The sequence below is a fragment of the Topomyia yanbarensis genome, chromosome 1, assembly GCF_030247195.1.
Source record: "Topomyia yanbarensis strain Yona2022 chromosome 1, ASM3024719v1, whole genome shotgun sequence".
NCBI classification, from domain to species: domain Eukaryota; kingdom Metazoa; phylum Arthropoda; class Insecta; order Diptera; family Culicidae; genus Topomyia; species Topomyia yanbarensis.
Window position 1 is genome coordinate 39,465,188 of NC_080670.1, and position 26,681 is coordinate 39,491,868.

At 37.0% G+C, this 26,681-nt stretch overlaps 1 protein-coding gene across 4 annotated transcripts in view; it reads right to left on the bottom strand.

The window, feature by feature from the left end:
- Positions 1 to 26,681, bottom strand: part of LOC131677403 (myb-like protein A) — a 444,108-nt gene that overhangs the window by 138,758 nt on the left and 278,669 nt on the right. The gene's annotated exons all lie outside the window — the stretch shown is intronic.

Genomic DNA, 26,681 nt, shown 5'->3' on the forward strand with positions numbered 1-26,681 from the left:
AAAGCGACGCAAGACTTAAAACTACCAAGATATTATTTAATATATGCTGAACCCAGAATGTTTCGAAAATAGTTACCCTTAAGACGTACTTTGAATAGAGACAAGACTAACTTTTGAACCAATTTCCGAATGAGTTAGTCGGGAAAGATGCGGGTGCCCTTTTCGAAAAGTTGCACTCTAATAAAACAAGTGCTTCATTTGTAATTTTATCAAATCTTATTTTTTTAGAAATCGGTTTTTATCAGATATAAAAAATATTTTCAGAGGTTTCATCGATATATCGGCATAGATTATATAAATATTTCTTAAGGCTCAACAGAGAACGCCTCAATAAGCTGCCATCTTGGAAAACGAAAAAAGCAGTTATTTCTCACACCGTTGAGAAAATCTTCATGAAAATGAATCAATATATTCGGGGCATTTGTAGAGTATTACTGATTGATTTTCATGAAAATTTTTCGAAAGATATGAGAAAAATCTGCATTTTTCGTTTTCCAAGATGGCCGCTTTTCCAAACTTTCTCAGTTGAACCTTAATCGGTATAATTGGCAACGTTGACCCTAAACCATATTTTAGATCAATAAAACATCAATTTTTTAATGCTGCAATGAGAATTTAAAATATGCATAGTAAGCATACTTTCTATTCCCGTCTCTTTTAATCTGCTGTGATTTTTATGCTCTTTTGCAAATACTTCTAGTAAGCATTCAATGATTGGATAGATCGAATTTGTCCAATGCCTAAAATTTACAGCAGAAGAAACGAGAAGCAGATAGAAAAGTATGCTATCGATGCATAAATAAAGTTCTGCGTGTACGGTGGTGTAACCCCTTAACATAGTTTCAATTCTAACACACACGATACTAGAGTGCCTTAATCCTTATACACAATTATATCCAGGGGTGCCAAATAAGAGCGAGATAATAAACCATCTGTGTTAACGGCGGAATGCGACCTCCAGTAGTTATAATCTCTTTTATCTGGATGCTTCCGGATTTCTAAGCGTAGTTCAGACATACAGATTTATGTTTGTCTGATCCAAATTTTAGAAAATTTGTCCGGATTTATTCAGAAGTCTTGAAAAATGACAAAATAGGTGTTGATTTTTAAACCACCTTTTGAGTTACGACTTTACAACAAAACTGGAAACAGCTGGAAACACAACATACCAAAGTTTTTTCGCTAAAAGTGAATCAATTTTGTCGAGTTTACATCAACTGGATGTTTCAGCAATTCAAGATGCTGAAAGCTCAGAGACTCAAATTTAATCCAATGCTGAAAATAAAGCATTTAAATTGGTCAGATTGGTAGCGCAATTACCGAATTTGCAGAAAGCCGAGACATATTGATTAGGGTGACCATATGAGGCAAGTAAAAAACCAGGACAGTCGAAAGGGGACTGCCTCCCCCCGTTACCTATCAATCGACTGTGGTTTCTCCACAGGTTTTCGGCAGTTACAAAGATCTTGGGTCGGGCAGACAGAGCTTCGGCAGTTAAAAAAGTCCGTGGGTCTGAGAGGAAGAGCTCTACCAGAAAATTTTTCGTGGGAATACGATCACCGTGCTTTTTAGGATTTACACACACGCGTAGTTCTTGCTACACCACCACCAGCGAAGGTTTCATGCTGTTGTTGGAGAAATCGGAAATCCTGAATTAAGCAAATGAGACGAATTATTATGAGATCGTCTGTGCAGGAACAGGCGAGGAGTTTTCAGCACTAAATGCAGGTAATTGAAGCAAAGCAGAAACATCAACGGTCCCAAGTAGCTTCCCTGCGCTATATCTGGCAATCTCGAATGACAACCACTGGTAAGCAGTATCACAATGTCTGAGTTGCAACTTTGGTTGTTGGTGATTTAGTTAATGTTGTTGGGTTTGCTCGCAGTTGATGTTGTTTCATTAGAGGCTTTCACACATGATTTGGCACGTAGGGATCTGTCCTTCATATGTGCGCAGCGTGATTTGAGATTTGTTTCTCACGATACGAACACCATTGGATATACCTGGAAAAAGTTTCTCCAGGTTTCAAACTTTCACCGTTACGTACTTCGACATCAATAGTGAATTTATTGGTTGTACGCGGGGTAGATCGTGCAGGCTCACACCAGTCTTATCTTCGTCAATCTAAACGGGTATCTGGATGATAACATTGACATGCGCAACGACGTGTTGCATGTTGTTTCCCATAGCCAAACTTTTCACCATGGTCATAGTTTTAAATGCTATCTGTACCGCTTTACGAGTATGCACCTTTATTAATTGTTCCACTTCGCGAACACAAGTGTGGATTGGACAAACGACCACTGTATGGGATCGAAGATTGTTCCAAATTTTGCTGCTGAGTTTCAATCATAGAAACGTTCGTTTGATTCACTGCACTGCTAACAAGCAGAGCGAATTTAGCTTCCAATCCGATTGAGATGGAAAAGTAGACTGATTAGGAACTGGTATTGATCCTAAAGGGGTTCCATAATTACCAGCTCGAGAGAGCACTCAATAAGGTTATTCCACGACAGTTATTGTTGTTTCGCCATTTTCCTTTTTATGAAATGGATTTCCAGTAAAACGAAAAATTGCCACTTGCAAGAGAACTCTAGAAGAAGCAGAATCACCAAAACTTCGATGCGTCTTCTTGGAGGTAGGCACCAAAAGAAATTTTTCGTCATTGTTTCGTCGACATTGATAGCGGCCAGAGTTTGGTCCACAACTGGAATCGGTTCGATTTGTTCTATTGCCAAATGTTGTTGCAAACAGACTACAGCTCATTCATATCCCAAGTAGCAATTGCAACTTGTTGAAAGTTTTAAATGTTGCACAACTGCTACACAATATTTTTTATTGTTGGATATATTTGAAAAGAATTTCCACGGGTTTTTAAACTGATTGTGCAACTATGTAACTAGAGAGCTGGCCAATAGTGTTAAGTATGCCAACATCAATAACAGTTGTGAAACTAATCACAAACTTTGCTAACTTGCACAAACAGTCTAACAAGTTGCAAATACCTCTTTGTTAGCATTTCCACCCTAAAACAGAACTGTTCAATTACCCAGTACTCGACAAATGGCACAGCTATTGTTTTCATTATTTTGCTGCAATTAGGAACATGTTGCACAACATACAAACTAAGTGCGCTTTTGCCATAACATAGTTGTTACCAAGAGAGTTACAAATACTATACAGTAACAAAGCGTGCTACTTGGGATGGTACGTACGCATTACGCCAAGAAGACGCTGGAGTATCTTGAGCAGAAAAAGATACCGTACGTGCCGAAAGAAAGGAATCCGATCAACTTGCCCCAGTGCCGTCCCATTGAGGATTTTTTCGACTCCCTCAGTGCCCTAGTGTACAAAAATAATTGGCGAGACAAGAACACGTAGCAGTTGACCACCAGGATCCGGAAGTGTATCCGGAAGAAGGACGTCAGTGCCGTCCAGTACTCTTGTGAGAACATCGCGACTAAGTTGCGTCGTACGGCTGACCAGGGCTCCTTCTCTAATATTCATTGACGTTTTTTTGAAGAATAAACATTATGTTTTTAATAAAAAATTCTGAATCCGTTCAAGAATTTTTTGTTTTTCAACTACATGACTGAAAAAAACTCACTTTTATTGAACACCATTTATTAGGCTTACAGGAGAAAAACCAGGACAAATCAAGCTTTTTCCTCGACTTCTCAGGACACCAGGACAGTCAGTGAAAAACCAGGACATGTCCTGGGAAACCAGGACGTATGGTCACCCTAATATTGATTAACATAAAACTATGTTTCATTTGTAAATTGTCACAACATACAGCTCATAGATGAGCGATGAAGCTTAATAAAAAAATTTTAGGAGATCCAGATAATTCCAAACTTTTTCAAAAATGATTACATACTTTTTGGACTTTACATCCCTGCATGGATTCAAAAATGACAAGAGCCTGCTTGGTTACGGCAGAAAAAACAGAAATTCGTGCTTCCTGATGTGAACAACAATTAGAGATAAATCTTGTATGATTGTACAAAGATAGGAAGCTCAGTTTAAATGTAGATGTGTGTACGTACATCACTACACACCAAAATTTGACTGTCATTTTCAGCAAAATTTTGCCGAATTTTTCATCAGCTGAAAGTTTTAGCAACTTAATATGATTTGAATTTAATCTATTTGACAGATTCACTTTGCTGAAAATTCAGAAATTCAAATCGTCAAATTGACAGCGCGAGTACCGAATTGACAGTAATCCAGCCTGAAATACTGAGAAGTTCGTGATTGCGGTGTCAATTTGACAATCTAAATTGCTGATTTTCGGCTAAGAGCATGTTCAGGAGTGTTTCAGTTCTAGATTCATAATTTTTACAGTTCTATTATATAAAACTGAAAATTTATAAACTGAAACTTGCTGTCCCCAGCAGCAGTTTTAGCGGATTTTCTATTCAGTTTAAAATTCATGTCTCACCATTCCTTCAGCGTTACTGCATTCAAATTTATTTTTCCACAGTCTAGCGGGTCTAAGTGTCTGTACTGAAAACTTTGCATGTATTTAAAGCATAGTTCTAAACATGTTTTAAAAATCATCAACAAATAGAACGGCGTAGTATACCAGTTTTAAAATTTGAAACAAAACTGTTCGAAATTATAAAACAAAACGCTCTGCTGGGGATGTGAATGTTTTAGTTCCAGTTCTACTTTGAAACTCCTATACAAAATAAAACGCTCTTGAACATGTCCTAAGTGAATCTGTCAAATGGATTCAATACAAATTGTTGAACTTTCGGCATCTTAGATTACTGAAACTTTCAGCTGATGAAAACAGGCCCCTGGCAACCCTATACCAACATATGGCGTTTGACAGAGACCTACATATATGGCGCTTTATAGCTATAAAGCCCCAAACAAAGAAATATGTTCGGTGCTATGCAAACAATTCAAGCATTCTACACGACGTTTTGCTGCTTGCGGGATGATATCATTCAGAAAATCGACATTTAGTAACCAAATACAGCTTTTAATGATTCGATCCAAAATTATTGTTTCGTTTTTCATGGCAGTGATGCTGACTGCACAGAGACGCCATGATTGACAGGAGGCTGGATGAAAATTCAGCAAAACTTTGCTGACTTTCGGCGAAAAAAAAATTGGTGTGTATGGAAAGTATCACCTTTGCCCGAAAGATGTGTTGTTGTTACTGTTTCCACCCGGTCAAAAAAGATGCGGACGAACATGGTCAGGCGATTCCCTGTCAAAAAAAATGCAGACGAACATGGTCAGGCGATTTAAACAGTTTGACGTTTAACTCAACTCGCCTGTGCTAATTGCCCCTAGAAACAAATGCAATTTGCGAATGCGATTTAAAGGCAATTTCAACACTTGGTTGTTTTTGTGTTTTTCAAACATGGCGGTTCATGTTTAGCTTAAGCTTAAAATAGTTTTTTTAAACGATTGGCGTGTTCTCGCTTGTATTTTGTTTGTCTAGTGCACTTCATTTAGCCAACAAATGTGGGAAATTGTGGAATAGTGAGTAAATATACTGGAACAAGATATCTGACCTAAACTCTTAATAAAAGTCAGATTGTGGTAAGTTTTGCTGTGCAATACAAATTTAACCATTGATTCTTCCTATAATTTGGTGGTGATTACCTAGTGTAGTGATAAGTTTATGTGAGTAGATAATGAATCCGAAAATAAGTAATATTTGTAATTTTCATATTAGGCAATTAGGGGCGATTAAATGGCGCGTTCGCTGAGCGATTTGGGAGCGATTTCAGGGCGGGTAGAGCGGCTTAAAAAGACAACGGTAAATCGCCCAAATGTTGCATTTGAAATAGCCCCCTAATTGCCAGCAATTTGCTGGCAAATTAAAGGGCAATTAGCGCATCCGAGTTGGCAAATAGACCCCCGTTAGCCAGCAACTTGCCCTTTTTGACTGGGTTTAAAAAGTTTGACGTTTAACTCAACTCGCCTGTGCTGATTGCCCCTAGGAACAAATGCAATTTGTGAAAGCGATTTAAAGGCGATTTCAACACTTGGACAAATTTTCTATCGGCTGAAATGGAGTTGGTTGTTTTTGCGTTTTTCAAACATGGCGGTTCATGTTTGGCTTAAGCTTAAAATAGTTTTTTTTAAACAATTGGCGTGTTCTCGCTTGTATTTTGTTTGTCTAGTGCACTTCATTTAGCCAACGAATGTGGGAAATTGTGGAATCGTGTGTAAATATAGTGGAACAAGATCTCTGACCTAAACTCTTAATAAAAATCAGATTGTGGCAAGTTTTGGTGTGTAATGCCAATTTCACAATTGATTCTTCCTATAGTTTGGTGGTGATTACCTAGTGTAGTGATAAGTTTATGTGAGTAGATAATGAATCCGAAAATAAGTATTATTTGTAATTTTCATATTAGGCAATTAAGGGCGATTAAATGGCGCGTTCCCTGGGCAATTTAGGGGCGATTAAAGGGCGGGCAGAGTGGCTAAAAAATGACGGCGGCAAATCACCCAAATGTTGCATTTGAAATAGCCCCCTAATTGCCAGCGATTTGCTGGCAAATTGAAGGGTAATTAGCGCATCCGAGTTGGCAAATAGCCCTCCGTTAGCCAGCAACTTGCCCTTTTTGACTGGGATTCTGGACAGAGTTGCCAGTCTTCTTGATGTATAATCTTCTAGACAAGTTTGTTTGCAAACTTTTCGAAGCGCGATGTGAATTGCAGGGTAAGGTATGTTATAGCGTTTTCGATTTTTACCTGGTGCTACACCGGTGTAGTGCAAAAAAAGAGACAGACTGATTACACCCAGATTTGAATGAGTCTAGCACCGACTACACCGGTGTAGTGCACTATCAAAAACGAAAACGACATTAGCCGCGGTAATATAAAAAAAAACTCAGGCACGCGCATGTTTCACTCATCATCGTTACGCCGACTGCCGCTCATTGCCTTTCGTAATCGCAAATGGCGAACCACAATAAAAAAAAAAGAAAACATAATTTGGTATACTTCACCCCGATCAGTGACTGTTGCCAAGTGGTGCGCGTTTCGCGTTACTATCACGACGACAGTGATTTAACAGTGATTATAGAAGTCTTCGTCAACTTGTGTTTTTTTCTGTTATGAATAGTGCGTCAACGAATTTGTTACATAGGTAAGGGCATCAATCGTAGTGCAATTTAGGCACCGACACAACTATATCTCTTTCTTTTACATTTTGGGAATGATTCCGCTTAGAGCTCAACCTGTACCCGTCTGGACAAGAGAAAACTGACAACCAATGCGCCAATATTTTTAAAAAATGTTCAACCACTCAATTGGGTCCATAATCACGTGCTGCCTAGGACTTTTCTGATGTAGCTGACGTTAAAGATATATAATCGACCATTTTGTAATTTTATGGCATGTCAAATGATATATGAAAATTATTTTATCGAATCGAATTAATAGGGCCTTCAATTCAACCACCTTGACCCCTATCCTTTTGCTCAAATCAATGAAAAATCGTTCTGAAGTTGAAAATCTCACGTGTTTTTTTAGAAGGGCCAATAAGCATACTGTCAAAGTTCACTTTGAGATGAAATTGTGGACAAATCATTAATCGCCGATTATAAATCACAGCAACAGACGAAAGAGAAAACCTTTCTCTTTCGTAAAATGTTAACACCCATTCTCAGCGAGTAACGGTTTGTCCGGAATTTTCTCCCAAAGTAAATTTTGACAGCATGCTTATTGGCCCTTCTCAAAAAACACACGAGAAATTTTGGAAATACCTATTGTCACATTTAGAAAGTTGGGCTTAAATGATGTTTGTGATAAACGTAGAATTTTATTCGTTATTTAAGAACCCAAAAAAAAAACATGGAAATAACTTGTCTGGTATAATGTTGGTTTTTCACGTAATCTACCGTATGATATAACAAAAATATTGAACACGGCAAACGGTTTATTAAAGAGTATGTCCATTAAGGGAGCAATTCCTCCTTTATGACCTCGCTATTGAAATTTTCCGTACATCTTATGTTATTAACACCCATCTAATTAGAGCAGCCTCTAGTCTATATTTTTCTTAAATAATTACATACAATCTAGTCTACACTAGAACCGTTGATAGTGATAGATACGCCTTATTGTGTCCCAAACGGCAGTGCTTCCCATATCAGAGATACTAGCTATACCTATTCGACTGAATGTATGGGGTTTTACGTTTGTGCTTTTCTAGTAAACCAGCGACTCGTATTCGTTTTGTCTGAGTTGTGGGAAAGCACCCACGTGACTGGCGACGGCTGATGATACTCTGGATTCCTGAAGCGGTAATAAATTGTGGCTGTGTTGAACTATAGAGCCATTCCAAAGGTGCTATCGATTGGTGTAGAGAGATTGTAACCTTCAGAGGTAGTGAATCGCTGCCACCTACAAACTTTTTCTAGTCGAAACATCTATTGGAACGAGATTTCGGAGCTTGTTAATTTGACAGCATTTCACCCTAACCTATAGATATTAAACTAACTGACCAAGCGTGGGTGCTCCGGTCAGTGTTAGCAGCGCTTTGCTCTCTCTAAAGTCAATACTATCTTTTATGCGATGCAGGGCAAATCATAGCCGTTTTATAGTGCAAATAAATTCCAGGTGCAAAACGCCATGCAGCACGTGACACGTATGTATTTCTGCAGTAATTGGAATCAGGTGCTCGATTTCAGTTACTGCCGGGTCTTTAACATATGTGTAAATAGTTGTTCTGAAGATATTGACTTAAAATTCGAAAAAAAAATCAATAATTTTCCGGATCTGAACTCATTCAGTGAATCATTCGTAAACACGATCAAACTCAACTGCATTCCGTTCCATGCGTACAGCAATCCAAATAAGCAAACAATACCAGAAAAACCACTCCTCCAGAACCAGTCTATTTTTGATGGGATCGAACGCGCATCGCACTCCTCCAAATGAGATAATTTTAGCGGCCGACCGAACATAAACAATCGGTTTACGGTATGCCTCGCGTTTGATTCCACTGCCATCTATAATATTAGTGTATGTATGTGCAATTTATCTTCCAGAGCTTTCAAAGCTGTTCCGACGTTTCATCCGTCCCGCGATACCAATCATATCTGGTAGTAGATGTAGTGTTTATTGGCCGTTTTTTCATTTTTATTTTTAGAACCGAAAAGAAAGTGTTCCAACTGCTGGTCGCTGCAACAATTCAGTGTACTGTTCTGAACGTTCTCTGTATCATACTGAGACCTAGGGTAAGTGTCTCTAGTCATCGCCTCCATAAACTGGTTCAAACTTAATTTTGGGATATCGTTTAAAAAGTAAATTTAAGTACAGAAGGAAATTTTAATTGTATTAAAAACCTTGCTTTAAGTAAACTCAATTTTAAGGTAAAGTTACTCTGTTTTGAGTATACCTTACAGAACTCCAAATTGGAGAAGCTTAACAGAGCCGTATCTCTCTTGTTTAGGTTTTAGGAAAAAAAAGTGAAAGGAAAACTCCGTTATCAAATTAAAATCAACTATATGGGAAAATCGTACGTAAAATCAACTGAGCTGTTCAAACAGTCAACAAGTAAAGATGTGAGCAGTTGCATTTTATATTACCATACTGGACATCTGTCATTAGGGCCCCTTACACGCGTAATAAAAGTGTCATTACTAAGGGATGACATTACTGAAATTGTATGGAAATTCCGCCATTACTTGCCTTACACGATCAATAAAAGTGACATTACTGCTCCGTAATGACATCATTAGCGCCTCGATAGGGGCGGGGCCCTACTCGCACCAACTAATGTTGATCAGTTTTTGACATTGACTTCATTAGTAGGCGGCCCAACCACGCGAATCACAACTGTAGTCCGCCAACAGGAGCCACTATCCTACATAATAAATTCCACTGTCTAATTCAGGAAGCGAACATCTGCTCGACAGACTGGTGAATTAAGGTTAGCGATTTCTGGTTTCTAACAAATGGTCGCATTTATTTACGGAACGCTGGCTGCCGTGCAACATTACCTCAAATCAAACGCTTTTATCTTAGTCGATATTATATCAATTTCCCACCACAGCGTCAATAAGCGCATTAGGTACCGTAAACCGGGGTGACATTGATCACTTTTCGAAGTAATCTTTACATATTTTTAGATGCAACACATTTTTTTCAAGTTGAATATTTTTAAATTATGTACTGATGTATGGAGAACATGCTTGGATGGTTTTACCACAGATAACAGACGTTTAGGCTAAAACAAAATTTCTTCAAAAACCTGTGTAAACTTTCAAATTGATAAACGTTGGAAATCCGTGTTTCACTATTGCCATCTGTGCAACTGTTTGCTACACGTGTTTGACAGCTGCACTCCAACTGCATTGTATCGATCACTGCGCCATCTACAAACGTTTGCCAACCGTGTTTCAGCCGTCCGATTTATTCGGAATTTCAGTAGCGGGTATTTACACACGATTCAAATCAAGCCTAAACGTCTGTTATCTGCGGTTTTACCTAAAATTCTCTGCTTACAGCTATTTTTCCAAAAATGATTTCAAGTCCGTTTTCGTACTCCGGGGTGACTTTGATAACCTGCATGTTCATACACATTAAGTTATTGATGTCAATGTCTTTCATTCACATGTTTGTTTAAACTACCTCAGTAAAGATACTCATTGTTAAATAGATGTTAATTGGTATTGTTCAAAGTATTTCAATATATATATGTACCCAAAAACTGAACAATATACTCAAAAAGTATAACAATTCAGTATTTTATAAGCTTAGAGTAAAAACCATTTCAAATTTAAATGATTCGGTAGACTATTCTGGTTTAATAAACGTTCTACGAAAAAAGTTTCGAGTGATCAAAGTCACCCCGATGATCAAAGTCACCCCGGTTTACGGTACCTATATAGGTATAATACATATGGCTGACGACGATCTGTTGCCGAGTTGATATGTATAACTGGCTTTTCCGTTGCTATTTTTAGACACGATAGCATATATATTTAGTAATGTCGCGTACAGTCGGTGACCTCGCAACAGTAACCTGCTGGGTGGAGATTTCCCATGAGCTAGCTAGGTGCCATTCGAGACGAACCCCAATTACATCATGTGATATTCAATGGTGAGTAACACTGCTTTCGTGTCTGGTTTAATGGAATTATGACGCAAAAGAAATATTGTTGGAAACGATTTATGGGATTCACCATGATAGCGACTACCGCGACTGTCGCTGTAAAAAGAAAATAGCAGAAGATTTTGAGGAACCTACTAGAATGCTTAATGCGAAATATTTCATCGCATACCTTTAACGTGCTTTGCGCATTTTCAAACAGTAAATTTCTAGGATGTTTCCTGATTGTGCACGATTTAAAAACAAAATAAGAAAATGCAAGATTGTTACATTCTTTACTAATTCAAAAGGGTTTAGATTACAATAATCTTTTTCGGCAACACTGTTTTGCACAGCACAAATGAACCCGTGATAAGTGAAGTTCACGTTTTACAATTCTTGGTGCATAGTTCACTTTGTCTATAACCTACATGAATTCGAGCGCAACGAATGTTCAACTCTTAGGTTCTTTACTGGAATAACGTCACTTTTCTTGACAGTTAACTAGTACTATTTACATCGACTTAGAAAAATTTTGTGTGCGATTCTAGGGGCAGATCACTTGTGATGCATTTTAAAAATCAGCGAAATTAAATGCATTTATTTCCATCAAAATAGAAATTCATAATATATTTTGCGTTGCGTGCAATGTTTTTGCGTTGCGTGCAATGTTGTTTGCGTTACGTGTAAGACGTCAAAACCCTACAGAAAAACTAGCCCTACATTTAACAAAACGTCGAACAAAGTGGATCAGCGTAGGACGTTTGTTAAACAAACTTTTCTGCGAGGGAGTGCAAAGCTGATGAAAAAATGGAAATTAAATGCATTTTTTCTTATTTGATGCAAATTTTTTATACATTCTTAGAGTGATCTGCCCCTAGGTACGACTAGATTCGCAATTTTTTTTTATAAGTTTTCCTGTCAAAAGTGTCGAATTCATTTGTCACGTCAGTATTCAATTGCATTCGAACTCACGTAACTCTCATGTAAATAAACCGAGAAATGAATATTCTACGGTAACATCACAAATGAACTCAAGTAACCATCTTTGACAGCTCATGTAAACATTACTGAGATTAACTTTTATTGGATTAAAGTGAGATTAACTTTTATTGGATTATCGGTTTTTGCAGTCTGACGTTTCGGTCACTGAGTATGGCCTTTTCCAAGGTAAGGCCGTTCTAATAAATCAGACCACAAAAGCAAGTAAAAGTGAGATTAAGGCTCAGGTTACCTATTTTGAGTATGTGTTGTGGCCTAGAATTGAACGCTTGGTAGTATGCGTAGGAAAAATTGTGTTCAGCTTTGCCCCCGGATTATTCATTTAAACCTTTTCAAAACTCTAAAAGAAGAATATCAGTCGATTTATTAGATCATCACTATTCAAATCATGCAAAGTAGCTGCTGGAAAAACCATCGGCTTGGCTGAATGGTGCTTTTGAAAAAGTGGCTGTGGATTTTTCATTGCACAGTTGTGTTGCGTTCCCCAGTACGGTGTGATAGTGTGACAAAAAATCACAGCCACTTTTTCAAAAGCACCATTTAGCTAAGCCGATAGTTTTTCCAGCAGCTATTTTGTATGATTTGAATCGTGGTGACCTAATAAATCGACTGATATTCTTTTTTAAGAGTTTTGAAAAGGTTTAAATAAATAATCCGGGGGCAAAGCTGAACACAATTTTTCCTACGAATACTAGCAAGGGTTCAATTCTAACACATGCTCAAAAAAGGTAACTTGAGCCTTAACTATGTTCGAAAAGGACCTAATTGAGAGGCGAAGTTGAGGTTATGTTAGGTTGGTGTAGAACCTAATTGAGTCAACCTCCTCCCCGCTTCCAATGGAAATGGCTATAGCAAATGTCCAATGAAGACGAATTGATGAAAATTTTGAAACTCTTTTGGGCTTCTCAGTTTCATACACAACTCAGAGTGTATGTAAGAAGAGATGCGACATCTAGAGGTAGATCACTTGTGACGTATTTTTAAGAATCACCAGAATTGCCATCAAAAGAGAAATTTGGAACGTACTCTGCGTGGCTTGTACGACGCCAAAGCCCTGCAAGAAACTAGCTCTACATCCGACAAAACATCGAACGAAGTGGATCGGTATAAGCCGTTTGTTGAACAGACTATTCAGAGAGGGAGCGCAAAGTTGATGCAAAATTTTAGTTCCACATGTCAGCGGATAGAGAGAGCCAATTCAATTTTTTTAAATGAATGAAATAAAACCATCTGCTCAGAAAAGCTATTAAAAATTGTCTATTCTATAGCTTCGTAGAAGATACGAATTCTGTCTCTGGTCAGTGTATAGTTTGTGTTGACGTCTTCGATGCGGTGAAAGGTGTTACTAAAATTCTAAGCCATAAGATGAATCAGATATAAAAATCTTCCGAAAATATTATTCAATCAAAGCAACAACAAAAAACTCGAAAAACCTTTCATTTAGGTCATTAAGCTATATATAGTTTTCCGTTCCATTCGATAAATTTTAGGTCCAATATACATAATAATATTTCAAAAAAAATCGTTGTGATACGTCAAAACAATTTTTTTTGTTTTTTAAAATAAATCGTGTGTAACCTTGCAACCATACATAGCAAAACTGCGGTTGTTAACATCTGGCCTATCAAGACAACACCCAAAATGAAAAAAATAATGGAAAGGATGATGTTTATCAGTTTTTAATGGTAGAGTTGCGCAAAGAGGATTGGCAACATTGGATCAATCATTGGATTTTTTTAAATTTTGGCAACCTTTTATTTTTAATTAAATTACAAATGACTTCACCCGAACGCTTCAGTTAGAAGTTAATTTGGTGCGTTTAAAAGTTTTTAATGAAGTGTTTAGTTTTATTTTGTTAAAATCAATACGATAAATAATATTGTATAAAGAATTTTAGCTTTTTCCGGTTCTCAACTGATCCGCAACTAAGAACGAAATGGATTGATTTTTGCCGCTTGCCGTCTGATTGACAAATGACAGAAAACAGTCGAATTTGCAGCGTAAGATAAATTATGGAATGCAAACACAAATCGAGCATTGTTATTCTTCGTGTCCGATAGGTAGACATTTTGAGTGTTGGATAGGTAGATTTGCTTCAGGCTTTGCGCAACTGTTCTTTATAAACTGTGGTGTTTATGTCAAATAAAAATAACCCTGCGGAAAACCAAGAAAACATGTATTATTTTTTTCTGACAGGGCATCATTTGTCGATATGTGAAATTCGATATGTCAAATGCTTCTGATAGTGTCAAATCCAGACTGTCAACATATTTCTTTATTTTAAATTTTAATATTATTTTTACGTTTCCTGAGTTGGAAAAAAAACATTGTTGCAATCCCGAAAATCAGCTTTATCGATGTATGCAATAAAAAATGTTTTTTTTTCTCTGATTTAACAGTTATGTGCCCAACAAAAAAAACACCTTTAACAGACCAACGTGGGTACCCGGGTACCCACAATTTGAAATGCTCATTACTATGGTTTTCTTTATCCGATTTGGACACTTTTAGATGTTTTGAATTCAGAAACTCGTCCACTTTTTGATTCTGTAAAGTTGAACCGGATGAATGGATCTGGTGCTTGGTAATCCGGATTTTCCGGGGTAATGTTCCAGTACTAGGGTATGATTTGTAAATTTTAATAATGTCCTAGCGATATGAGTATCAAAACTCTTCAAATTGTCTCGGAAGTCTGTTATTTATTGTTACGGGACCCTATGGCAATTTAAAAAATGGAATTGGAATGGAATGGCCACTCACGGCCCCACGGGAACCTGCTCCGGAATGTCCGTTCCGGGGTCAAAGCACCAAATGGTTCCAAAACCACGAGATACAGCCTACTGATGCAATTCCAAGAATTTTGATACCCATATTGCTAGTATTCCATTGAAGTTCACAAATAGTATCCCAGTACTGGAACCTGCTTCCGGAAATCCGGATTCCAGGGAACCGAATGATATAACCCGATTCATTTTTACCAAGTCTAAAAGTGGATGAGTTCCCGAATCCAAAACACCAAAAAGTATCAAAATCGGTTGGAAATTACCGTAGTTATTTGTATTTCACTTTTGTGGGTACCCGGGTACCCACGTCGGCCTGTTACGTAGTAAAAAAATTCAGGAGCCCCTCCTCACTCCCCCCCCTTACTATATCAATAATATTATTAACCCAAAAGCTTGACTTAGTAAAGTTCTAAGATGTCGCAAAATTTCGATTTCCAGCTATGGATAAAACATGGGAATTTAATTAATTGAAACCTAAAAAGGTACCCGGGTACCGCGTCGGATACACAACGGTTAATGACCCAATTGATTATCTATGAAAAATGTAAACAAAACGAAAAAACCTAACGTAAACATATCAATACTTTACGATCGCAAATTGCTTTCGGATTTCCTAGTATGATGTGTATAAAAGAATCATTTAGATTATCTACGAGGAATGTAAGGGAAAATTGAAGTCATTTGAACACATATCTTTACGACTGCCCAGTAAAGTTCAGCCGAAATTGAACTGGAATTCTGGCTGGTTCCAGTTCGTACTCCGGCTCCAGTGACACAACCGATTCTAACTAGAATCGGTTGTGTCACTGGAGCCGGAATGCGAACTGGAACCAGCCGGAATTCCAGTTCATTTCCGGCTGAGCTTAACTGGGTGATAGCGGATACCACCTACACTGTACCAAAACCGTAGCGTTAAATCGAATGATATTCTTGTTGACCTGGCCCTTTAACAATTGGCAGTTGTGTTTTGGATGACTGCCATTTGTTTTTTGTTGCAATCAACTTTTCGTCTTTGTATGCAAACATCAAATGATAGGCATACAAAAGATAAAAGCAAAAGTTGTAAAATTCGAAATAGCAATCATTCTGTTTTGAAATGTGATCATTTATTTTTCAACAACTAAAACGTCACATTCGATCAGATAGTCTCATGTTTAATTTATATAGCAAATAAGAAAATCGAACTACTCCAAATATTTTTTCGCATGCATGTCATCAAAAAATTGAATGAAAGTTGCTCGAACAGCAAATCGATAGTTTTTTGGTTTTAGGTAGACTATCAGTTCAAAGGAATTTGTTTTTATATACTTCGTGATGAAATTGATGCAAACGAATATTATTTTAATTGGTTTATTTAAGAACTATTGGCTATTATAATAAACTTTTGAAAACATTTCTAAATAGTATCTAATAGCTGCTTTTCGGTGAGTTTGTATTTAAACAATTCCGCTTAAGTAGGACTCACATCGCAGCCTAGATTTTACAAATTCGTATCCATAAACACAAATCAAATGCTTAAAACTTACTACCGTACTATAAAAAGATGGTTTTTGCATTCCAAATTTTGCTTAGTATAGTTGCCAATCATAATGAATCGAGTCGCGACACTGCACCTTGTAGCTTTAGCATAATTTATGTTACTGAATGAAGTCAGCTGCTGACTGGCCTTTAGCTATTCATTTGAATGTGATTCTATTACATTTATTAAAGTTAAATCCCATGCTACACTTATTTGTTGTCGGTTATTAATCAAATGTAAGATATATCTAACGCAATCAAACGAAATAAAATAGTAACAATTTTTTAAATAAGATTATAATGAATTTGAAACAAATTCAAAACTCGTTTTATAATTTCCTCTATTTTTACGTTTGACAGATGGGTTCTTTTCAAATGTTTGGCTAGATATGGTATACAAATACAACATTTTTAGTTCAAATCTGTTTAAATAGTAAATAGTCTGAGGTGATAACCGGTTCCATTGCTCCCTTCAGTATAGTTCGTTTGTTCTCCTCTTAGGATATTACGGAAAGAAGTTACGGAAGTTTGCGGCATCCGATTTGCTCTATTTTATTGAGATGCGTGGTAATAGAAGAATCCTGATGGACGGCTTTGAACAAAGAGAAACAATATTGATCACAATATATACGCGAACGGAGGTCTTAGTGGAATGTACGTAATGTTTCAAAGGTTTTCTTCCATTTAACTCCACTATTAAACATAGTGGCATTAAATGGAAGAAAATTTTTGAAACATTAATATTGATCAATGATACTCCATATAATTATCACAGATCCTAGCTGTCGAAATCGTACAAGGATATATCTTCACATTCAACGAGAATTTAAAAAGATGCTACCCGTAGGATGCATCCAGTCAGTCGAGATTTAGCGTAGTTTGGATTTACTTCATTTCCAACCAAGTATTTTTTTTGAAAATTACTCTTGGTAATAAGAGACGGCAATAGGGATCTGGGATGTGCGGGTTAAGGCATATTCTGATGCAGATTAGTACCGTGAGTTGATATCTCAGTCCTTTTTCAATTTTTTGGCCCGAAACTATTGAAAAAAACATTTTTTAGTTTATTTCCTTTTAGGACAATAACACATCCAAACCCATGCGACTTGCACGACCCTATAGGTTGCCTTATCAGATCTACCATAGTTTGCAGATGAAACTTGGGATGGCAGGTTGCTAGCGGATTGACAAAGTACCAGATCATGCTGTGTGGGGTGCTGTCCCGGTTAACAATGAGGCGAACGAGATATTTGCAGATACGTCATTTAGTAGGACAACTGTCAGTTTGCTGGTTGAGTTTAATTTGGTTTTTTTAAATTTAAAAATCATAAAAGAATAATTAAGGTTTAAGAATGATATGAGTGTACTCGTAAGGACACCCGCTACCAATACATATGAAAAACTGGCACAATTTTTCCAAATTAAAGATCCCTATTCATAGGTACACCTAAAACTATATGGCTGTGCGATGATGTCGTATTTGATACCATCGTATATAAGAAAAACATCCGTCTTTTCAAGCTTAAATAAATCCAGGACATTGTCGTTTGGAAGTTGATTAATATATAGGAACTCAACGGTTTGTTACTTTTTCTGTAAAAATGGACAAATTGATACGAGCCGCTGATATTTGAAAATTGCTGTTCGATTGGATCAATACTACGTTTTAGTCACATTCGTTTCGGAGAACCTATTACGCCAAGCTCTTTGAATAGAGGAAATATGCTAGCGGAGCATGTCTGCTTCCATTCACGAACAATAGATACAAAGTTGGCCACATCTAGCGAGTCATAGCTGTAGGTATAATTTGTCCACTGGTCTACCAACTTCTTCGGCCAGGGTTTCATTGGTTTCGAATTCATCGGAGCTTTTCAAAGTCAAGAACTTATATGTCGTGGTGCAGGAGACGCCAGTTGCTAAAAGTTTATTCAAAATTGTCTCCACGGGAATGCGCTGTTTTCAAATATCCTATCAAATCTTGTTTGGAAATCCGGACGTCTTGTATAGTGTGTAATTTTACTAAATTTTGGATTGTCTTTGAACATTATTAGTTTATTGTTCGAGGGACATGTGCAATTTCTTTTTCTCACTATTATCACCGAACATGCCATGATCTTTTACTTTGTTGGCACACGAACATCAGGACCACATTAAGCTATGCGGAGGCATGGGAGCTATACTTCTTAAATCCCTCTCCTCGCGACAGTGATTCGGAATATATTGGGTTAAATATATATATGGCATATGGCACGTTCCGTATGTAGCTGCGGCAACAGTCCAGCCGGCGCGGTCATCGGGATAGAACCAAATCCGATCGCATATCGGTTCCTCATGTGGCATGTGGCATATCCTGCAACTCCCGAATGTGCAAAAATTCAGTGTATTGATTGCGGGACTGACACCGCCTTGAAAACATGAATCGAGCAGGCCCGTGAAAATTTTCCAGACTTTTGGGTTGCCACACGTAACTACTCGTTGTGGAAGCCATATACCTCCGTAATATTTCGGAACCAGTAGTTCCCAATGATATCCATTGTGCTCTTACTGGGATATCAAAACTTAATGGCCATTTCGGCGTCACGCTGTCATATTCTAAAATGATTAACCAGATCGTGAAACTGACCGTGTACAAACCTTTGCCAAACATTTTACCTCTTGTCTTTTTGACACCTTATCCAATACTTCGTTCGCCTCGTCTTTCACAGTTGTTTGCTTTTTGCAGTTCCAAGACCGTCGCGGATTATTTCCTGTATGCTCTCAAGACCCCCATGCCAGTGATATTGTCCGAAAATGGGCACAAATAAATCGTTTGAACTGGATGTATTTTTCCAGTAAACACTATTAACAATATTTGTTATTTTTCTTGACCTAAAAAACAGTTTTCACTACCAGGTTATCGTTAACACTAATAAAATTACAAATATTTTTTTGCTCTCGTGAACGGATGTGGTTTTAGTAAATGCTGTTACTAGTAAAGAGAAAAAAACTAAGAAAAACTTCTCCCAATCGCATTGCGCGCATCAAATGATTGTCATTTGGTTCAGCCCGAGCACTGTAAACAGATGAAATACGAATGATGAACTGCTGTGATTTGGAATGATGATTATCAACGCCATCGTTTACTTTTTCGAGTGCAATCAATTCCTTTACAGTTAAGTTTATCATTTGAAAATCGACAACCTGTTCATTCCAATTCAAATATGAAGTCATTCGATCTTGAATTCACAATTTTTTGAATGATTGCCATTCGAAATCGTCAACATCGAGTTTTTAGGCCGTTCATATGATAAATCATACGCTATATTGCAATCATTTTTGTTCAGTGTAAGTGCGGCAATTCAGCTAACGATACTTTGGTGTCACTCTTGTGCTTGCGGAAAAAACGAAACAATTCATCCCAATCAAAACAACCTTTTGACAGGTTTGAATGAATTATTTTATCACAGAAGGAAAAACATGTGGAAAGGCGTCCGGTTCTTTTCTGGAACGAAAGCAAGACGGATGGCAGATGAAACAGAAATCAGAAATAAATAGCACTTTTTGCAACATATTTTATATTTTACACACGAAATTCAGGCGAATGGTGTAAGAGGGGTTTCCAAGATGACACAAGGGGCCAGAGGAAGAACAAATCCAAAAACAATACATTTTCATTATTGACTTTTTTTTCTAGGCTTTTTATGTATTACTATTATCATATTTTTTATACTTATATGGGATCGTGTGTGATGCCATTTTCTTTATTCACGGTAGCTAGTTTTGCTCTTTTTGTCTCCGAAAGTCTGTGTGTCTGTAGTCAAACGTTGCTGTGACAGACAATTCTAATAATCTTCATTGGCGAAACCAGAGTTTCTGTAGCCACTTCAAATATATGTTGCAATCTCAATTTTGATCCGATTCGAGCATAACTAGTGTCAAGTAATGCACATTTATCATTTTAAGATCTTCGTCAAATTTGATTCGAACTCTGATCGTCCTTACAGATATATCTTATATGGGCTGATAACGAATCCTTTTTATTCATAAATGTACAATAAGGTGGACCATTACGGATCCGTTACAAAATGTACATTCTTTACGGAATCTATGCTTTTCGAATTTCAAGGTTACTTTCTGCCTAGAAAAACTCTAGAAAGAGAACTGCGGAGACTCCATTTTGTATCGATTGGATTCGGGTTTAGCTGTCACAAAACGAATCCTATCGAACATTGCCCATCCTTATAACTTTGGACGTGTTGCCATACAATGCCGGGGCATACGTTGCCAAAAATGCAGTTTTTCTCTCCGCAGTTCTCTTTCTAGAGTTTTTATAGTTCTGCCCCATTGTATAAAGATTTAAAGTAGTGTCATGTTATTATTACGTTATTATTGATATTACAATTTAATCAGTAAAAAAGATGTAACATGAAAATGTAATTATGCTTATGAGAAGGGTACGATGGCACTGAGTGGATAAATGAATCACATTTTTTTCATAACTGTTGACATTAAAAATGAACTAAGCACCCTAGAATTAACTTAATGTGAGATTTTCAGCCAGATTAAGTAACATTTTTGATTTAATCTTTTGTTTTGTCAGACTACACCACCCATGAATCCATATGTTCATCTTGATGAATGAAGTTCATTCTCAGTGGATTGTTACGAAGATTTGAGTGCTTTTCCCAAGTAAACAAACTACATACAAGAAGCGTCTAACCTGTGCCAATATTTTGCTAATATGGGTTGAGCGTCTAACTGACCCCACATTGGTGCTAGTTACTGACGAGATGAATTCGAAACACCTAATCCAAATTTTCTAAATTACTTGTTGTGCTCTTATGCACAAATTGATTCGATCCAATTACACGGTGGCACAAAATGAATGTACTTTTAAAGTGATCTGTTAAAGGTTGTAGTTCAGGTGGAATGCAACAGAAAACCACATTTCTCGATAGACATGTGAAAAGGGTATAACGCAAATGAGTGTCTCTCTGTGTTTACTTTCTGTTTCGATTATAATGGCGCCATCATAAAACTTTTCAACGTTGTTTCAATAAATACCGAAAGACTCTAATATCGCCTAGAGTATTATACTAAGAGTTAAGGAGCAAACGTAAATGTGGCCTAGTTATTGACCGAAGAGAAAGTAAACAAAGAGAGACTCTCATTTGCGTAATGCCCTTTTCACATGTTTATCTAGGTTTAATCATTTTAATATGCCCTCAAAATCTTGATTTATAGTAAAAAAACTATTTTTCAGGATTTTCGGAACAAAAAAAAAATTCTACGCGGTCATTTTTCAACTGATTTTCAATTTTCTAAGTGTTTGGAAAGAATAAAAAATGGCTTTTCCAACGGTACGGTTCACATGATTGCTTAGCTTCATTCACCATTTTCGATCGTTTTTCCCCGTTGGATACCACCAGTCCTAAATAAGGTATTGGCACTTCAGTCAAAAACCAAAAAATTGAATTATTAGTTCCATGCGAACAAGTTCTCAACATTATTCTTCTTTAGAATAATGTTGAGAAATTTTCATAATTTTCATGGAAAAATCGCAAAATTATGGTAGTTTTCATATTGTTGTCCCAAAACCGAATAGTATTTTTGAAAAAGAACACAACACAACAGCATATGGTTGTAAAGGCCATCCCAAGTAGCAATTCTAGTTTTATAGCACACTACAAGTGCATTCTAAGTTTTAAGAAGGTCTTTAAGAGTACCATAAAACCTCGATTGTTACAAGGGATATCTACTTCTTTTCAGAAAACTCAAAAAATTTAAACTCGGTCTGAAAATTGAACGCAAAGAATTTTCTTTAGTCCTTAATGTTCCGCAAGATAGGTTTTTTTGTTATAAATCAAGATTTTGAGGGTATACAACTTTTTTCATACATTATTTTGTATTGCATTTGATGAGATCTATAACCTATACTCACTATCTGGCCGCCTTCCGCAGGTTGTCAACAAACCACCGGCCTTCCATCAAAGACGTCCCCGTCACCCACCGTTCCACGAATTCGGCACACTTTTCAACAGCAATGGAAACTGTGGCCTATGTTACTTATTCCCAAACATATAACAAAATTTATCTAACCTATCTGCACGTATAAAACCGTTCATAAACGCAAAAATGAACAAAAATTGACAAGTAAATGTGAACTGTACAGCACAGCGGTTATCATAGTGTTGACAAAACAAATACACTCTACAGAGAGAGTACACAAGAACAGGCATATTTCCACCCAGTGCTAAATTGTTACCCTGAGGGGTAAAAAGTTTTAAAAATATTTCAAGTCACTTGTAAGTGTGCTTGGCAATCTATCTTATACACATCGTTGATTGAATTCAAACAGCATTTCACAGCATACCTTTTGGGATTTTCGATAACAATTCTCGAGTACTTTTTCAAATGGACGTAAGTAACAATGAGAGATTCTCTTTGAGGTCTTTCTCTTCTGTTCATTACTCGGCCATTTCAACATTTACTACTCTACTCTTTGCATAATATTGTAGTAAAAACCGTCGGCTTTCGATATGTACTGGAAAATTAGTACAAAGTGTTGTAATGACGTCGTAATAAACGAAAGAGAAAGTAAACAAAGAGAGGCTCTCAATGTTACTTACGTCCATTTGAAAAAGTACTCGAGAATTATTATTGCAAGTTACATTGGGATCTCCTTTTTCTATTCTAATCGTAGGATATGCGGCGAGATTCGGCAAAGTCAATGAAACAGTATTACACTACAAGATGACCATGAAATATTCAAATTCCAACGGAATTGAAAATATTGCGATAAACAAATATGTTTACACAGATAACCTCGAAATTATTAATAATTATTGAGTCGAAGTGAAATTCAAAGTTGGAAGGTAGCTAAAGTTAAGCTAACACAACCTATTTTTCGGGTTGTTTTAAATTTCTGTCTAGATAAACATCGCCAATCAAAACAAAAGCAAGTCATGCCAAACTTTCTCCCTAAGAAACGATGCTGGTTCGTTATCGCGCTCATTGTTGATACCAGTCTGTCTTTTGTTTTCTTTGCAAATCTCTTATCTCAAGAGACTTACTGTGCCCCATATCACTTCCACCATGTGCCTATCACACAGAATGCTATTTGATAGACGCTTACAGTGCTGTCAAACGGCAACGACAATAATCTGACATCTGCCACGCAGAAGTCCCCCATCTCATTAGTGCTACTGTCGCCGTGTGTGATTGTTGTCAAGCGTAGCTTTGTGAACGCGCTCGCTTGCCCCGCCCGAGCGGCAATAGGCGGGGGGTTATGAAATTTCCCCGATTTTAGCTGAACGTCTGACAATGGATTTGCAACCGTGCGGCTTAACGACCGGTCGCAATCCGATACAACGAACGCAGCAAATCAAAATCGATCAGCCTGGATCGTTAGAAAAACTTCCACAGTGGAATATTCCGATCGTTTCGATATGGGAAGAGGATGCTCCCGTGTTCTTCTTCTTGACTTCAAACGACCCACGAGACCAGCACAATTGGGTCGGAATTACTCCGGCAAATAACACCTTTTCACTGCCCGTCTGCTGGACAGGTGCTGCTGTCCGTGTTTGGTTTAGACCGTGTGTGGCGATTTGATTTTCAAATTTTGTGTCAACAGTTACGGGAGCTGGCCAAACTGTCTCCGGGAGGATGTCATGAATGGATGCGGAGATTGTGTACCCATACAGAGTCGACTGCATCTTGGAACCACTTTTGGGCTAAGAGAAGAGAAGACAATCGAGAGCCAATTTGATCCAGTCTTAACATCAATACTAAGACAATACGTGCAGGGTTGCCACATTGAAATCTGTATTTTTTCAAGAAAAAATCTGTAAAACTGTATCGCGGGAGAAAAATTCTGAATCGAAAATCTGTATTAAAAAATTAACTAAAAGCAATAATATTTTTACAAAGAAAAATTAACCAACCGATCACAAATATAACAATGAGATTGATTTTAGTCTTTATCAGGAGAACAAATGATATCTAAATTTGGCATTTTTGTTCCACGCCTTAGTGGTTGCTTAAGATATGAACTTCATAGGGTACTTTTTGAGTGTTATTCAAAATTCTTATAGGCTAGATACTACGAACCTACACTAAAATTCTGTAAAATCTGTATTTTAGCAAAAAATCTGTAATCTGTATATACAGAATCTTGGTCATAAATTCTCTTAAAAAAATCTGTAAAATACATAATAATCTGTATATGTGGTAACCCTGAATACGTGAAAAATTAGCTTTTTATTTTTCCTTCGACATTCGTCTTTTCGCACATTTTCACCCAGCCGAAATCTTCCGAACAGTTTTGCTATTTTTATTAATGAAAATGGGTTTTTGTTAATTTCTTTTATGCTTGAAATATTTTGTATCTTGAATCCAGTATTAAGATTTCTGACAGCTGATTTACAACCACAGATGCAATGTATCGCCAAAGGATTTTGGTTGGTTTGCCTCACGAAATACCTAACCTCAACCGGTTTTTTTGCAGCGTAATATGTTTTGTTTTCCTCACGAAATAATTCGGCTCCGTTTCTTTTTTAACGGGAATAGAAAGGCTTATATTGATGAAGGGCACCGTTTTTCCATATCATGAGTGTTTAATAAGGTTTGATGCAGCCAAAAAAAAATAGATTATGTTTTGGTTGCTGGCTTATTTTTTAACAGTTCATCAATCACGTATACAGCAAATGTGTAGTAGATACCCGGTCAAAAAAATGCGAACGAACATGGTCAGGCGATTTACACTGATAAAATCAAGTACCCATTAATGCGTAGAAAACTACTCATTTTCAATAAAAGTGGAATAACCCATTAAATGGGTAAAGCGTTTGTACCCATAAATGAGCACAGACCTTGTACGTCAACCTGGGTATGTTTCAACCATTATTTTTCGCAGAACTGTTACAACAAAATGCGTAAAAAATACCCGTTCATGAAATTCGCGCCAGAATGAAAAATATTGTCAATAGAATTTTTTCTGAAAAAAAACATAAGATAACATTCATTTCACATTATTGTTTCCTTATAAAAGTATAAGAATCTAGATAGAAATCCTATTCTAATAATACTTAACAAAATAAAACCGCCAACTGGTTATATTTTTGATGGCTGGATCTTTCTAAAAATGCCAGTTCGGCATATTTTGAACATCCTCAGTAGTCTAAACAGACGTTGTTTTCGGAGCATTGCCGAAATGTTCCGTTTCCGCCACGGACTCCGATGCAGGGCGATAATTTGCAGGTTCCACTGCGATCCTTAGTTTGCAGGTTAACTCGCTTGAAATAATGCTTAAGGATTTTTCACCCATTATCAAGATCAATATACCCATCGACATTACCTCATCAAGTAGTTGTGAAATGGATAAAAAGTACTCATTGTTAGAAACAAAACAATGCCCATTTTTGACAGCTCGAATAACTTCCGAAAATGGGCAATTTGAATACATAAAATGGGTAAAGTTTTTTTTACCGTGTAAACAGATTAACATTTGACTCAACTCGCCTGTGTTAATTGCCCCTAGAAACAAAATGCAATTTGCGAATGCGATTTAAGGGCAATTTCAATACTTAGACAAATTTTCTGGCGGATGAAATGGACTTGGTTGTTTTTGGCGTTTTTCAAACATGACGGTTCATGTTTCGCTAAAGCTTAAAATTGTTTATTTAAGCCTTAACCTTGTTTTGGCGTGTTCTCGCTTGTATTTTGTTTGCATAATGCACTTCATTTAGCCAACGAATGTGGGAAATTGTGGAATCGTGTGTAAGTATTGTAGAACAAGATCTCTGACCTAAAATCTTAATGAACGTCAGATTGTGGTAAGTTTTGGTGTGTAATATCAATTTCACCATTGTTTCTTCGTATAGTTTGGTGATGCTTATGTGAGTAGATAATGAATCCGAAAATAAGTATTATTTATAATTTTCATATTAGGCGATTAAATGGCGCTTTCCATGGGCGATTTAAAGCCGGGTAGGGCGGCGAAAAAATGACGGCGGCAAATCGCCCAAATGTTGCATATGAAATAGCGCCCTAATTGCCAGCAATTTGCTGGAAAATTGAAGGGCAATTAGCGCATCCGAGTTGGCAAATAGCCCCCCGTTAGCCAGCAACTTGTCTTTTTTGACTGGGTACCTGTTCTACTTTACCGTACAATTTCGATTCAGTTTTTACACTTTTAATGACAGCGATGCCAGATTTATAGACATGTCTGAATTTTACATAGTTTTGATGTCTCCTACAGACGTAGCCAGAGATCTACAGACTTTTAAAAGGGTAATAGTGTTTAGTAAAATTGCACTAGAATAAC